Source organism: Oreochromis niloticus, linkage group LG16, assembly GCF_001858045.2.
Source record: "Oreochromis niloticus isolate F11D_XX linkage group LG16, O_niloticus_UMD_NMBU, whole genome shotgun sequence".
NCBI lineage: Eukaryota > Metazoa > Chordata > Actinopteri > Cichliformes > Cichlidae > Oreochromis > Oreochromis niloticus.
This window is the reverse complement of record NC_031987.2, coordinates 30,390,201-30,406,847: the sequence shown is the minus strand read 5'-3', so window position 1 is coordinate 30,406,847 and position 16,647 is coordinate 30,390,201.

The following is a 16,647-nucleotide window of genomic DNA, read 5'->3' as shown; positions in this document are numbered from 1 at the left end:
GCCACAAGCTAGTGTATTCCTAGCTGGAGTCCCAAATCCAGATTAATGGGAGAGCTTCATCAGGAAGGGCATCTGAAATAAAATCCAAATATGTGGATCCATCCCCTGTGATGACCCCTTGGGAATAACCGAGCAGCTGAAAGCTAATACTCTTTACATACATTACTACATAGATTGATTGGTAAAGCCTTCTGCATTTGTTTCTGGTGATATTCACAGGCTAAGGAAGGCATATCACTGCAAAGGTGTACAATCTGTGCTCTTAGCCTATAACTTAGCATCTTAAAACACGTGATGAAAACTGACAGTACTCATAAAAAGCAAAGCAAATTTGGTAAACTCACGTTCTAAGTCATCTTATGATATACATCATTATGTATATGTAGACTATTTACAGTGTTACTGCTAACTTTAAAATGCTTAATAGAAATCCTGCCCTGGACATTTGCACTCGTGCATTTGAGATATTAAGTTCAAACCGGAGCAGAGAGAGAACATCAGCTTCTGTGTCACTGTGTTCAGACTCATATGAGATTTGAGGATCATCATTGGCGATGACAGCTGGATCACAGCCTGCCATCTTCCGAGAAGTAATTCACAGTGTTTGTGCCTGAATGTGGTGCAGGTCAGGAACAGCAACATGCTCATTGCTTTCTATGACACTCATGATGTTTAGCAGCATGAACGTCTAAAGGCGAGAAGGCAATAATGAAAAGAGGACCCGAAACAGACTGTTTCACAGTTTAATAGATTTACTGATACAGGAAAAGGTTACAACAAGGTTAGCTGTGGGAGACAGATCTGGGCACTGGGACTGGAACTTCCTGATATTTATTAACTGCACTCTCTAATTCCATCTAGTACATATTGGCTTACCTCTCATGTATTGATGCATTGTAACTTAAATGTATCTGTTCTAAATAGAGTATATCATATTTGAATTCAGTTTCATTGTTGATTACCCCCATTGTTACAAGTATTTCACAAAAATAAACAAAACATTACTAAGTTGAAATTAAAATTTGAATTGTGCTCTTGCAGAGTAGCATACTATTCAGTTTTACTATATATCCACTATGGGATTAATCAGGATCTTTCATGACTCCCTCTGTTAGCAAACGTGATTAATCTGAGAGCTGCTCTTAAACATGAGTTCTATAGTTGCCTATAAGGAAGCGATTTGGAGATCTGGAGGGATAGAATTAATATTAGTCGACATGGCCAGCACATCCTGTGGAGCCTGAGGATAGGCTCTGCTGCACTGAAATGCTGTGGCTCATCATAGACAGGATAACAGAGATCCACTGGTCTAATTCCTAATCCAGGACTAGCCTGCTTCTGTATCCTGGGACTCGTGCCCTGAATCAGGGCCCATTGTGGACTCAAAGAGAAATGATGAAACAAAGTCAGGCAGACAGCAATACACGCTTTGACTTGTGGACTGAAGCAGTGTTGGGTTGTCTCACCCTTCCTACCCTTTGAAATCACCGACCATCACTGTCTGAAAGAAACACCCTCCTCCAGGGTGCAGCCTTGACAGACGCAGCAGCAGTGGTTGTTGCCAGCTGTCATGCGATGTTTTGATTTGGGATGGGAGAGGGGAGGTGGTCATGATGATGGACAAGCACATACTCAAGAGGCCAGACAAACTCACGATTCTTTACATGCCTGAAATATTCTTCTGATCCTATAGACAGACTGTTGTGGAGGTTTGGAGCAGAGATATAATGGTATTTAATGAGGAGGGAAATTGCAAGAATACTTTGGATGTTTAACCATAAAATATAAAGTCTGTTTCTACTCTCCAAGATACCCCACACTTAAAATAATATATTGTATATATCCAAAAGTTGAATCTGTTCATCTGGACGTAGCGTTTTGTGGGAGAAACGTTTCGTCACTCATCCAAGTGACTTCTTCAGTCTCAGCTGACTGCAGGTTTCCCCAAACCCCAAATATATTGTATATATGTACAACATACAGAATTTTCAGATCCACAAAACTGAGAAGAAAAGCCTTTCTCTTTTGAGTCAACAATTACTTAAACCCATTTAACCATGGATACAAGCTACATTTCATTTTATTTTAAGAAATACAATAACAAAATGAAGCAAATATTGATACAAAATCAAAAGGTGTCTATACTCAGTGATTACAATTTTTTTCTGTAAAATTTAGAAGGAGATTTTCTTCTCTTGTGTCCTTGGGGAAGTGAACTAGATACTGAAACATAAAACCAAACCTGCCCTGTTTATTGTTGCAGTGTTTGACGCTGACAACAAAGCACGCTTTATTAACATTCAAGGACTGACTTGAAGGCAGCTGCCCTGGTGATATTTGTGTTGGCTGCAAAGACATCCTTTGGGGCCAGCCCTCCTTCTACTACCAACATTACAGAAAGGAAGCGTTCAAGCTCAATTTGTCCAACAAGAACCCCAAGAGGAATTATCCTCTTGGAATCACAAATACCCACAACTTATTTCTGTACAGATTTTTAGCGATGCTTACAGATGACAGTATCAGACTGTTCATCACACTGATTTTAAATGAAAGATCACAATAAGGGATGGACTTGCTTTAAATGTTGTTTTAAATGAAATATTTTATCAGAATTTTGACTGATTGTCATGAAATTTTGTGCATGCTTTCTTATTCCCTTCCTTTAAAATTAAATTCTTTGTGCATCTTAGCATGCTAAATCAACATACTACGCACTGCAACCATTAAACCTCAGGTGTTAGAAGGCAAGTATGTGCAGCTAATGATGTGTGTGTGTGTGTGTGTGTGTGTGTGTGTGTGTGTGTGTGTGTGTGTGTGTGTGTGTGTTGTTTAATCTGTTTCATTTAAACTTTGCAGGTATGTTGCTGGGAACTGGAGAAAGAGCAGCGTGGAGTTTTAATTTCAAATAGCGGTCGTCCCAGTTTTTGGGCCTTTCTTCTATTCTGTTATATTTTTTGTGAGCCATTTAATTCAATCTCAGTTCAATTTAATTCAACTTTATTTTTTTAGCACCAAATCACAACAACAGCTATCTCAAGGTAGAGACCCTTAAGACCCTACAGACCCCCTATGAGCAAGAACATGGCAACAGTAGGAAGGAAAAACTCTCTTTCAACAGGAAGAAACCTTCAGCAGAACCAGGCTCAGGCAAGGATGGCCATCTGCTGTGACTGGTTCGGGGTGAGGAGATGAAAACAAGACAAAAGACTTGATGTGGAAGAAGGCCAGACATGAATAATAATAATGATGATTAAATACAGAATGTTGTATAAATACATAGTGAAAACATCTAAGTGAAAAACAGGTTAGGTAGTTATAGGTAGTTATAAAGTTATACATGATGTTGTAGTTTAGATAATACTGTGCAATCTCTTGCTTGACATGTGACTTCTCCAGTGATATCAGAGGTGAACCACTGACTGGGATCTACCTGTGCACTGCAGTGATACCCGTTTGACCAGCTGGAACTATCATGTTTTCATTAGCTGAGCTCAAGCCCCTCATAGCCCCACAGGGAACAGGTCTTGTTCAACTCTGCTGCTGCAGTGCAGTTCTGACACGTTTCTACAGTAACACCGAGAAGACAAACCAATCGCTGGCTCCAGAGATGACCTTTGGATTTTCATATTAAAGGCGATGGGTGAGGGGTAGTCCAGTGGAACCGCAACAGATGCTACTCATTTCTACACACGCTCTGTCTAATGCGATAAACTCATCAGCATGAATCATGCCCAGAGTAGACATGACATATGGATTTTGCTTTTCAAACACCAACAAAGCTTCCATAAGCACTGAGAGCTGACTGATTTTTACAGTATTCCCATCAGGGTAACTGTATTGAAGCCAGAATGTCACGTCCCAGCCCCATGTTTTTAGTTAGTGAAACTAAATTGGGCATCTAATAACCAGCACACTCCTTACGCACGATAATCATTAAATTATAATTTCTTTCTGTCATTACTTCCAACTGAAATGGTTATTACTTTATTCAAATCTGATTGTGATGCTTTGATGTGTAATATAATTTCCATTTCAAAACAGCACCGTTGCTTGTTGTGTTACTAGGATATAGTGACGTCATGCTCCCAGACAAATCAGCTCCAGCTGAGGAAAGCAAGAACAAAGGAAGAAGAGAAATGAAAACACATGTTACTTCGATAGCTTGGGCTGTCAGTACGCAGGCTTCACAGAAGATACAACATTGATTCAATTCTTGAAACACTTAAAGAAATATCTCAATGTATGAAGGTTTAGACAATGCCCTTCCTAATTTACAGACAACTGATGCAAAGTGAAGTTTCCTATGGGCTATAAAGATAACAATCAAAGGGCACTTTACAGCAGGGAGACATTTATTCTTAATAGTCGTAATAAGCCCACAATAAAGCCGAGGTCATCTAAAGCAATCTGTTAATTAACAATTTAAAGAAGAGCTAATTCTTTTTTATTTATTTATGTATATATTTATTGATTTTTGCTTTCTTCATTTTGGATTATGCTAGGATCATAGTATGTCTCATACACTGCATATAATAGATAAACCTATTATCCACTGGCTTATTTTGAAACCTTGACTTTATCTCTATGGCCATCTTCATGGTTTTTAGAGCTAGAAATGCCCATATTTAGACATGAGTGAGCAGTGATAAAATGTCAGGTAACGTTAGCGGTCTTGATTAGTGAGGTGTTCCTGTCGAGTGAATCAGGGGCGTGAATCAGATCCTCCAAATTAGTGCTGAGTAAGACATTAATCAAATACTAGAATTTCACTCATGGAAACTGGAGACTGGCCTTCTTGGATAGACTTGGTTAAGCTTTGTCAAATAAGTGCATAAAAATACTTAAAAACATACCAGTGTCACAGACAATGATTTATATAGGTGCAGGTGAAGCCTAACGGAGGGCCAGCACCCGCCAACCAAAACATCCATGCTTCTAATGAAGCAAATCTTAAGTGTAAAAAAAGAATGAAATCAACGAATGATCAAGTTCTTTTTACAAAGACCAAAAGTCAATACAGACATCAAAGGCATTATTTCTATTAACAGTATAGTTTTGACAACTTTATGGTATATTTGTTTACAGTTTTCAATAAAACATAATTCATTATTCATCCCCATATTTTTTTTTTGTGTGACCTGCTTACTTAATGACATTTCCTCTCCCTGTGTTGACTTTAATGACTGCACTGCGATTTTTCTGCCCGCACAGCAGACTTACTGCTGAGGACATCTGTTTAATAAGCACTGAGCAAAGCGAGGAACATAGCACCAAGATGAAAAAAGAGCTACTACTTTTGCTGCCAGCCCTCATTTTCTTCCACACCAAGCCTCCTGTCGCCACCAATCACACATCTGTTCTGCTGAGACCATATCTGCTGTCCCAGGATGCACTGCATGTCCAGACTCAAGGAAGGGTTAATAATCATGTCAGACACTGCTTTGATTTGATTGAACATTTCAGGCTGTGTGTATCAAACAACATGTCACATCCAACACAGGCTGTATATGAAATGAGATGTGACATGCAGTGAATAACTGTGTGGATGCATAAAAGATGTATAGTCTGCTAAGGTGAGTCAAAGCTCTGTCAGCCTTTGAATATCAGATACTAATTAGCTCAGTGTGCAGGCAGAGCTGCTAGCATCCAGAGGTTTCCCTTAACTGTCTAAGGCTACAGACATTATGAACATTAAATGTAATGTCTCCCAGTTAGCACTCAAGAGGCAGAAAAGAGAAAAAAAAATCCAGAAGTCCAATTGACTGCTGTACTGATTAAAAAGTGAAAAGCAGTGTACATTCACTTCTTTCCAATTTAGGAAGAATCAGCTCAGGATATTTTTTACAGCTGTGATTTAACACGTGCAGCACACATCAGGAAATAATCCACTTCAGCACGACTACAAATAAATGGAACTTACCATGATGGATGCTTACTAGTGTTGAATACATGGAATACTTCCTGTGCCATTCTTCCTTCATCTCAGTTGTTTAATGGCTCTTTATGCTTTTACACTGGTCCTATGCAGACCGTCATTTACATGTTGTAGCTGTTTAATAACATAAGTAACAGTGTAAAGTGTGTTGTGTTAGTCCCCGAAGGGAAATTACTCCTCTGCATTTAACCCATTCACCCAGTGAAGCAGTGGGCAACCACCAATGCAGCGCCCGGGGAGCAGTGTGTAGGAACGGTACCTTGCTCAGGGGTACCTCAGGGTAGCCGTTCAGTGGAGTCAAACCTCCGACCTTCCGATCATGGGGCAGACACTCTACCTACTGAGCTATCCCTGCCCTATCCCAACCTAGTGTAACATATAAGTGGCCTGTGGGCTTGTGTTGTTCTTGGTCCATTAGCTAGCGGTTTACATCTTTAATGTTTTTTCATCTCTGCTATTGTCCCTTTCCTATTCTGGCCCAACATGTCATCCATGTTGAGTTATGTGCTGTTGGTTTCTGGAGGACTGCATGCAAACACATTATAATAGGTTGTGTAGCTCTCTGCGCAGTCTCTGCATAGACAAATACCTACACAAAAACTCAAACACAGCACTGTATAACAAGCTTAACACTACAGCTATCATCAAACCCCTCAGTCTGAGTCACAAACATTCAAATCAAACTCATGTTTATCAAATGCAAAGATAATATCAAGTGCGTTAATTAAGACAATGAAAGTCAAATCTTAAGAGCAATCAAATCAATATTTTGAAACTTCAGCAGCAAATAAAACCATGCTTGTCTGCATTGGTGGGCAATTTAAAACAAAATTAAATGTGTAAATGTGTAATATGTGGTGTAAAATGTGCAACTAAAACCAATAAAAATTAGATGTGTGAAGAGTCTAAATATAATCAAGGCAAACAGAACAAGTAACATCAATGTAACTAAACTCTGTGGTAACCTAAAACCAGAATCCATTATTGCACTGGATTACAGTAAGAGAGGCCAAGGAAGGAGGGCAGGATGGAGACAGAGGTCAAGAGGTGGATGGCAGGGAAAGAGAGAGAAACTGCATGATAGTTGAGGATTTGGGGGAGGGTTGGTGTTAAATGAATCACTGGCAGTAATGTTTGATTTCCTTCCAAAACTCCCTACAGCCTCCTGGGGACACAGAGCAGCTGCAGGGCTGGAAATCCCACCACTTGGATAGTTGAACTGTGTCAAACATGAAGAGCTGAGCCGACTGCCAGCCTCCTCTGAATCCTTCACTTTGGTGTCAGTTCTCTTTCTCCTCCCTTGATCACAGATTTACATGTGTGGTTTATAACAAACTTGTGCAAGAACAAACAAGTTGTTTTTCTTTTGTTTAGAGCTTCAGTGAACACTAAGAAACAATTATAGTTTACACTGATCAGACAGTTACATTTTAACATCACAAAGAGTCTCATGAATATCAAATGGGGAACCATCACATCATGAACCACACAGATGAAACCCGCGCTGGGGTTGACACTGCTGGTAAATCTTCACACAGGAAAATGAAACTTATGATAAGGTGTAAACTAGGCATATGAAATTGCTGACCTCAAAAGAAAAAAACCCCTACAGCTGTCATGACAATGCAGTTTTGACATCAACCATTGTTGCGTTTTTCCCACTGGTACATGTATACTCGGAAATAGCTTCAGACTAAAAGTCAATGTTCCCGAACATGCTGTCTGCACAAATCTCTCCCCTATTGTATGTACTTTTTCACTGGGTGATCACATATGTTTCCAAGCTTTAAAAACTACTTATTTGCACCACTAAGAGGGTCTGTTTGGCCAAACTGAAAAATAAAATTTTTACTCTTTATTTGAAATTTTAAAAGAAGTAATATTCACAATGTCATTAGTCACGTATTTATGTTGGTGCTGTACTCAGACGTGTTGCAGTCTTACGTAATGTGTTGTTCACGAGACACAGTTTTTGTTTCCTGACGTTTGCCTGCGAGGCAGCACCTCCTCCCTGGCAAAACAAGTTCCCTGGAAAAACCGTCCCAGGTCTGAGGAGGACTCTTGCATAAAGGACTTGCACTGAACTAGCAGCTTACGCACATGCAAAAAACACCAGTGATTGTAGATCTTGCAGTGGGGTTGACTGCACTGACAGCAAGAGTGCTCCAATTTTGTTTAGAGTATTAATACTTTATTTTATTTTTGCTAACATTTTTATTTTTATGTTACTTAATACTGATTAACAACTATCTGTGTCTATGTATGCTACCATTAGCTGATAGCTTAGCACTAAATACTCTGTATGGACAAAAGTAATGAGGTTCTTAATCTCTGAATTCAGGTCTTTTTAGACCCATCAAGCATTTGTGAAACAATGGGTCATATGGGTCATAAAACTAATAAACCCAACAACAGCAATACTTAATAGAAACATTTTTCCTGAGGTGAGTCACAAAAAATGTCTGGTAAAGTTTGTGCGTCCGTCTTTTTTAATTAATAAAAAAATATTGTGTTTGAAGACTCGCTGTGTGTTCTCGTTGGGTTTGGTGAGAAGTGTAAAGTGGTTCAGTGAGAGTACAAACAGTGGGATTTCTTTGCATCCCTGCATGTTTCTGCATGTTTGTCTCTGAAACAGCAGGCTCTCCAGGTGTGTAAACACAGGGCCTATGTGTACCTGCCTGAAGGAACCAGCTGGATCCAGCTGTGTATGACAGTCTCTCAGGTATGAGGACTGGGTGGTGTTTTATTTTTTGTTTTCTTAGAATTTTATCAGATTAACTTGTGAATTTGAAAAAAGCAGCTGAATGCTGTCACGCAAGTAGAAACTATAAATATCCTAACTCAACCCCACTCAACCCCAACGTTTCTCAATAAAAAAAAAAAAAGTGTACCATTTCTGCCTTTCAAAGCAACCAAACCTGTCTGGAAACAAAAGGGAGTGAAACCAGTCTCAGGTTCAAGAAGTATGTTTGATACTGCTTAAATAACTGCCACAAAACTGGTGGTTATATCTGTGCGTATGTGTTTGTCTGATAAGCAGTCATGAAACTGGACAGGCTGTGAGTTTTTTAAACAATTATAACTTCTAGTATGGACTGGACTTGTGAGTGCTCATTGACAGCAGCTCTAAGCTTTGTACCTATAAATATTCCCAGATATTGCCATGCATAAAAACTGATATTTTCTAGCATAAGGCAGCCCTAGTGTAAAGTACGGACATTGAACTGATTGTGCATTGTGGACCACCTTTGATCTTGAATGGATAAGACCAGTGGAACAGCCCTTTCTGTCAGTGTAAAGAAATGGAACTGCAGACTTAAACCATCAGATATGTTAGTATTAGAAAAGAAGTGCCAATTTAACAGTACAGCTTAGTTTTTCTGTACAACAAAGAAATGCTGCTCTAGTAAAGCAAGAAATCTGTCACCATGAGTCTTTAGGCATAAATTGCAAGAAACAAATGTGTACCAACATTGACGTCTTGTATGCAATTTTAAAAAATCTAGTGTTTTTATTCCCGGAGAGAACCCACGCAAACTCCACACAGAAAGACCCCAGCCTGATGGTGGAATTGAACTTAGGACCTTCTTGCTGTGCGGCAACAGTGCTAACCCCCGTGCCACCGTCCTACCCTCTGGGTACTCTGGCTTCCTCCCACCGTCCAAAGACATGCAGCTTGTGGGGATAGGTTAATTGGATAATCCAAATTGTCACTAGGTGTGAATGTGTGAGTGAATGTGAGTGTGAATGGTTGTCTGTCCCTGTGTGTTGGCCCTGCAACAGACTGGCGACCTGTCCAGGGTGTACCCCGCCTCTCGCCCTATGACAGCTGGGATAGGCTCCAGATATTGCAACAGCTACTGCCAATAAACTTTAAACAGACAGTCATGATCCCAAGACTATTGCCTCAAGTGATTCCTAGACCTTTACTCAACCACCATTGTTACAGAATTACATTTCCAGCATAACTTCAACATCAGATAATTAAACTGTTTACCTTCTTTTAGAGTTGTGTTTGATAAAAAAAAACTTTTGAAAAGTTGAACACATGTGCTGTGTTTCCCTGTGCTAAGTCCTGCCAAGTTTTTGCAGATTCAGTGGGTGTTGTGAGTGCTCGGGTTTCCCACAGTGTCAATCTATTCAGCTCCACATCCAGCTCCCACCACCCTGCCAGCACCGAGGGTGGTAACTGCAGTTGGGGAGGGGTATATTTGGCTGCAGGGTGATGAACACGGTAGGAGTTCCCCTTTTTATCACTTACATAAGCCTGGGTAATTCTCTTCCACATCCCACATTGTTAGCACAACAATACCTCCACCTCCCTGTAGGCTGTCTCTGTTGTTCCCCATCCTTTTTTACCTTTGTCTTGTTTTGATTAGAGCAGGAGGTTTGCTGCCAATGAAGACCGAAGCTGTGCAGGGCACTAACTTCCTACCAATCCCAAACATGGATAATGTAGCTATAGCTATTGTAATAAATTGATCTTATGTGATCACTGATGTGAGGGGACTTCACACTCACTGTTATTTTGGTGTTTAATCATTAAGTCGTGATTGTTGAAAGCTAAGAAGTAAAAAGGCGGCACTCAAACTTACAGTTTTTCCTATTATGTTTTAAACACATTTCCAGAAACTTTGGAATCCCTCAAATTTAAAAGAGTTTTGTCCAAACCCCTTGCCACATGTCTTGCAAAATCAGACATCGCAAACAATTTTCTGTCTCTTCAAAACCTCCACCGAAACACTTATATCTCACAGAGCATCAGGTATATGTGATAAAATCAAAATGCTACAAACAAAACTGTGTACAGTCATCAGAAGTATGTGGGCATGAGTATTTTGGCTTTGCGAGGCTATGTTACATATTCAAATGCATACAAGTAAGTGGAAAGTTTAGTTTCGGTTTTCTGATTTTGGTGAAATGTAGTAGGGATTTCTGTTCTGAAGCATTTACAGAACTACGTGAGCTAATAAATAAAAGATGAATAAATAAGGAAATAAATAAATCAAATAGCAAATTGTCTTCTGCTGCCACCTAAGCCTCCTCTTACTCTTCCCCTTATGCTTCCTCTGTGTTCTTGCTGCTCCATTTTCTTGCCTAACTCCTGTATGAGTCACTCGAGGCCTCTTTTATACCCTGAATCTGGTCTACAGTCTACAATGTTAAGGTGAACAAAGTGTGCTAAATGATGCAATTTGTATTCATTTGCAAAACTGTGATTTAGAATGAGTGAGACCAATGGAACTGCGCTCAGACTTTAGCAGTTTGGAGTCATGCTGTTGATTTATGAATGTCATGTTTTTAGAATTGTGTGCATAGTTTGACTTTAGTGACTAGAAAATAGCCTTCCAGGAAGGATGATGAACACTAGATTAAAACACATTTGTTAACATGTGTACAGTGAATTTCTCAGTGTTTCCTGAGTTGCTACTTTTTTACTTTTGGTTATTCAGTAACAAAAACAAAACGCATCGTCTGGATCAAAGTTTTTTTTTGTGCTAATTTTAGAATCATCATATAAAAAATATCTTGTTTACAGAAAAAAAACCTGTTTTTCTTATTTTAGATGTAATCGTGTGACTGTGTTTCTAGAAGCTTCTACTTGACAAAGCTTGACAAATGTTTTCATAAGTCACCTTCATCTGTGGTGCAAAACAATTTTATCACAGTGATCTACAGACAGTTCCTTAGACTTCATGGCTTGGCCTTTGTTGGGACTTGCAGCACGTGTTGTGAGATCTTGTGTAAATAAGTGTGTGTCTTTTTTTAACTTTATCACTGGTGGACTGTAATCAAGGCAGTTGTTATGTCTCCTTTTAGCTATAAATATTAGTAGACGTTCATTTAGCACACTATGCATACTATGTATGTACAAGTGTAGTATGTAAATTTCAACAAGGTAGTTTAGTTTCAGGTTGAACTGTTTGCTTTTTAAAGTGATTAAAGATGCTGTATGCTGTACAACCATTCCACTCTGGAAAAAGACTGGTTCAAAGACATCATTAAAGAAACTAAACAAAACCAAACGCGCACTCACACATACAACACATAACCTAATTATCAACATTCTGTATTTATAAAGTTCTGGTTTCATTATTTTCCCCTCGAGCGCTTAATGACAAACACTCTGACTTGTTATCAGTAATGGGCCGATGGTTACATGCATGTTTGTTCTCCGCACATAGAAATCTGTTGTACTGCATACTGACTACATGTCAGCATATTAAGATGGTCTGTTTGTTTCATGCTTGTCAGTCCACTTAAACTTCTCAGCTTATGTGCTCCTATCTGAAGCCAGCATAAACTCAAAACAGGCTGGTCTTTCCTGACCGAATGCACCGTGATCCCATAACTCGCTGCCTCGCGTGCAAACTGCGTTGCCAGGCAACCACGTCTGTTCAACCAGCAGTCTGGTAATCCAACACAAGACGCAGATTTTACGGTCTGTATATACATGCACATGCAGAACCCATGCAGGTGGGAAGATTTAAAACCTCACTGAGAATTTGCATGTTAAGTATGAACAGAATTTCTATTTTGATTTATCTCTCAGTGCAGAGCAGGAGGTGTGCATGTTTGTATGCGATGTGTTTACCTGTATCTCAGCAGCAGACACTCATTTTGCATTCCAGGCAGAATTCCTAACGTGGAGGCCCAAGAGTCTATTTAGTGAAGCATAAATCTGAATGCATTTGTTGTTTACTTTTTTTTTACAGTGAGGGATTTCAAAGTGCTAGGAAGGTTTTTTGCACCCAGAAATGTACATCTCAGTAAACACCAGAAATTTGCCATTTTACACGGTTTGGTTCAGTTCCAGTTTTACCTGCCTTTTAAGTTTGTGTAAGGATTTTGTAAGACATACAGTAGTGTGTACACATTTGATTCAAAGAATGTCATGTGCCGTTCAACCTAGAAACCCTGTGTTGGTATATATATTTAAATATAAACTGAAAGTATCAACAGTCATCCACCACAAGATTAACTACAATTATAAGATTAAATAATATACTTGGTGCTGTGAAAAAGTATTTGCCCCTTTTCTGAATGTTTTTACATTTTTTTTGCATAATTGTGTTTCAGATCATCAAATAACACATAGATCAAAAAACAAACCAAAAAAAAGAAAAAAGAAAAAAGTTATTCAGACTTTTACCTTATAACTGATTGTAGTACCCTTGGCAAAAAGAAGTGGAATCAAGCGTTACACATTTTCACAACACTGATAATAATAACACTGAACTTGCTGCAGGTCCTTATGTGTGTTTTTTGCATTATTGCAGATATGCAATGAGGCCCAAGCCTCACTACCATCCCCATGAGGCTACAGTGGTAATTGCATCCATTTTTCACATCTGCAAGAAAAAGCAAAAAAGCAAAAAAACAAAGAACATTTAGACATTTAGTTTGTTTGAAAGTAGAGAGGCTGAGTGGTCCAGTCCAGTGCATTAGCAAAGGATGTAACCTAGCAGACAACTATCAACTACAGCTGCCTCTATCTATTAATCAAAGGAGCCAAATCCCTAACTTTAAGCCTTACAATATTCAAATGGAGAGTTATAAAAAAAATATAATATAATAATATAAAAATCCACCTACTGTGCAGCTTAAAATTTTCTATACAGCCCCATATCATTTTCTGTACCAGGCTGTCTGCATGTTCTCTGAAGCTGTTAAGTTGGCATTTTAGGCGTTTGTAGGACTTGAAATGAAGACAGACTCAAGTGGCCCTTAGAAGGAAGTGGACTTAGTTTTTCAGTCCTGAAGTTTGCTGCTTGTTTCTCACCAGCTACAGTCAATAAAAAAGCAGCTTTCAACTCAAATCCATGATAAGAAGAGTGTACAAATAAAAGTACAAACCTCAAACCTGTGCAGGACAAAGTGAAAATAGTTTGACAAAAAATGCCTCAGAAAAACTACAAAACCATATTTGGGAATACAAGAAATATTTTTCCTCAGCATCATTTACATAAACCAGAATATACTAATGATTTAAGCAGGATTTGATTCATATTCTCATAAAGTCAATCAACACCATGATAAAAGGGTCAAATGTGAAGCGGTGATGAATTTGCATATCACATCCTTTTGTTTTCTTAACAGCTCGTCTAGTTCAGGGTCACAGGTGGTGGCTGGAGACTATCACAGGCTGGTTTGATTGTTTAAGCAAAATATGACTAAAGAGCAAATGTTGAAAATGTAAACCACAGAGGTACAGCATGTCTCTAACCCAGACTGCAGGAAAGAGGGCAAATGCACCCATTTGTTGTGTACATTCTGTAAACCTGCAAGAATGCAGGGCTTCTGTTATTGCTTTATTTGAGAACATTTCTAAGAAATAAGAATCTTTTGTAAGAAATGCAGCTTTTCAACAGTGTTGTAGTATGTTAGGCTTGAGCTCTCATTCAGCAGATAATCCTGTGTTAACTAAGAACCAGTTAAGCAATTTCTTCTGGTTTTATGGGCTCTGTGTCTATGCATAATTACTTTGTTTCTATGGTAGTATTTACATTTCCATTACCAATGAGTTCCTGTTCCTGAAGGACCAGTCATAGAGATACCTGCCCTTGATGGGCAGATAATACTTCCAAAGAAATTGTTTTTTTAATCTATTGATGTCAATTGGAATGACTATCATCCACTCCCACAACAACTAACAAACCAGAAGAGTCTGTTTGCAAGCCCAACCTGACTACACAGAAGGGATACTGATGCTCATCTAACATTCTGTATATTAAAGGTGCCCATTGTTATTTTTGACATCTAGAGATGCTACGGAGCAATTTTTCAACTGATGTCTGAGTTAGACTTGTGCAATCTGTGAAATCTATGCCATAACTTGGGACATAATCTGAAACATCATTTAACCCTATGCTGTAACCTTCCACGTAACCTGACATGCAGATCCTGAGAAATGCAACAACACATTGGCTTGGAACAGCTTGCAGCGACTGAGTAGCTTGCAAGGTTACGGTGTAGGGTTAAAAGGGGTTTATGGTTACATCGTAGGTCAGGATGTAGATCTCCCACAGAAGTCTAAATCACACTTAGGTCCTTAATCAGTCTGTACCATACGCAGGCAAAAAAACACACGCATGAGCATGTGTTTCTGAAATCGGTCTCCTCTATTCTGTTTTTAGTATTTTCCAGCAGCTGTTGAATCTTCTGTAGTGATTTCTTCCCAGTCAAACACATGTGTAAGCACATGTGTGGAACCATAATTGTTATGTTATGAGAGACTTGATTTGTTACAAGCCACTATCCAGTAAATGATATAAAATGATCGGTTGTTGTGCCTTAAGTCCATTTCTGGTTCTTTTTAGTGGGCTGATATTGATTTTTTCATCCAACATCTGGGATAAAACTGATTTGAGCAATGTCAGATATTCATTGTGAGATCAATCACATTTCCAGATCACATGTCTGGTCCCTGGAGGAGGAACTGTTTACATTTTAATCACTCCCTGACTTTTGTGGCAACACTACTAAAAAGCTAAATCATCCCATCCCCAAGTCCAGAGTTTGGTGTACTACAATCCCTGTTTAGATTTTCAGTATATTTTAATTTCTGAATTGAATATTTAACAAAAAAGGGTTCAGATTAAAATTTGAGGACTTGATTCAATCTGTCTGTAATGAGCGTGTGTCGTGAAAGTGATCCTCCTGTTTGATGACTTCAAATGCTTCTTGTAACTAGAGACAACACCAGAGGACCATATGGCATTGATTATCAATAGAAATTTGCTGCATTATGGACAAGGTCTGAAATATGAGCAGCGTGATGTCATGTGTTTTTATGAAGCAGTTAAGCACATCAAATGGATCTTTTATATGAAGTCAACTTGTACGTTATTTCTTACTGGAAAGTCCAAATCATACTCAAAGAAAGAAAGATGAAGGCCATAATGTTGATCCTACAACTACATACTCTAATGACTGACAACTGCTGTGTCATGATTCTTTTTCTCTTTTTTTAATGGATCCTGTGGTTCCTTATTGTACAGCACTGTGGCTCTTTTCATATTTATGAAAACTCCAGTTGGTAATGGTAATAGCTGTCACTCTACTAGTCCTAGACTGCCAACAAGCAAAACATGTGTCTGTGGGTCTGCTGCTGAGCCTCTACACAACAGAATGCTGGTGTCTAATATCCAACTAGCATCATCTTGAAGCCTAAAATAAATGAAATCATTGGCATTATGATTGACAAGTGACATAAACAGTGTTTATGTGACCATCAGAACATCACATCCTCATCCCAGTGTTCATCTGCAGTGAAATAGCTACATCGTGTATTTAATCTTTGTAGTTTGTTGTGTCATGACCACACAGTAAGCTGTGCTGAAGTAGATTCTGATGCCACAGTTTCACACAAGTGAAACTCTCTACCTCGTTGATGCTGCCTTTGTTGCCAAACAAACAAACAAATAAACAAAAACATGCAAAAACCACAAAAAACACTCATTATCAGCCTGTAAAGCTTTGCATAAGTCCACTGTAATATTGTTCTCACAGACATGTACAGGCCCCTTGAAAAAAAAAATAATGTATATACTGTATATATATATATATACATAAAACAAGATCCGGGCTACAACAAACGACAACAAACATCCACGAATACATCAGGAAGATGGTTCCAACCATCCACGTCCAGCAGAAACCCAAGAAGGAGGAGCAAGAGGAGGAACCATCATGGAAGGATAGGGCCCTGC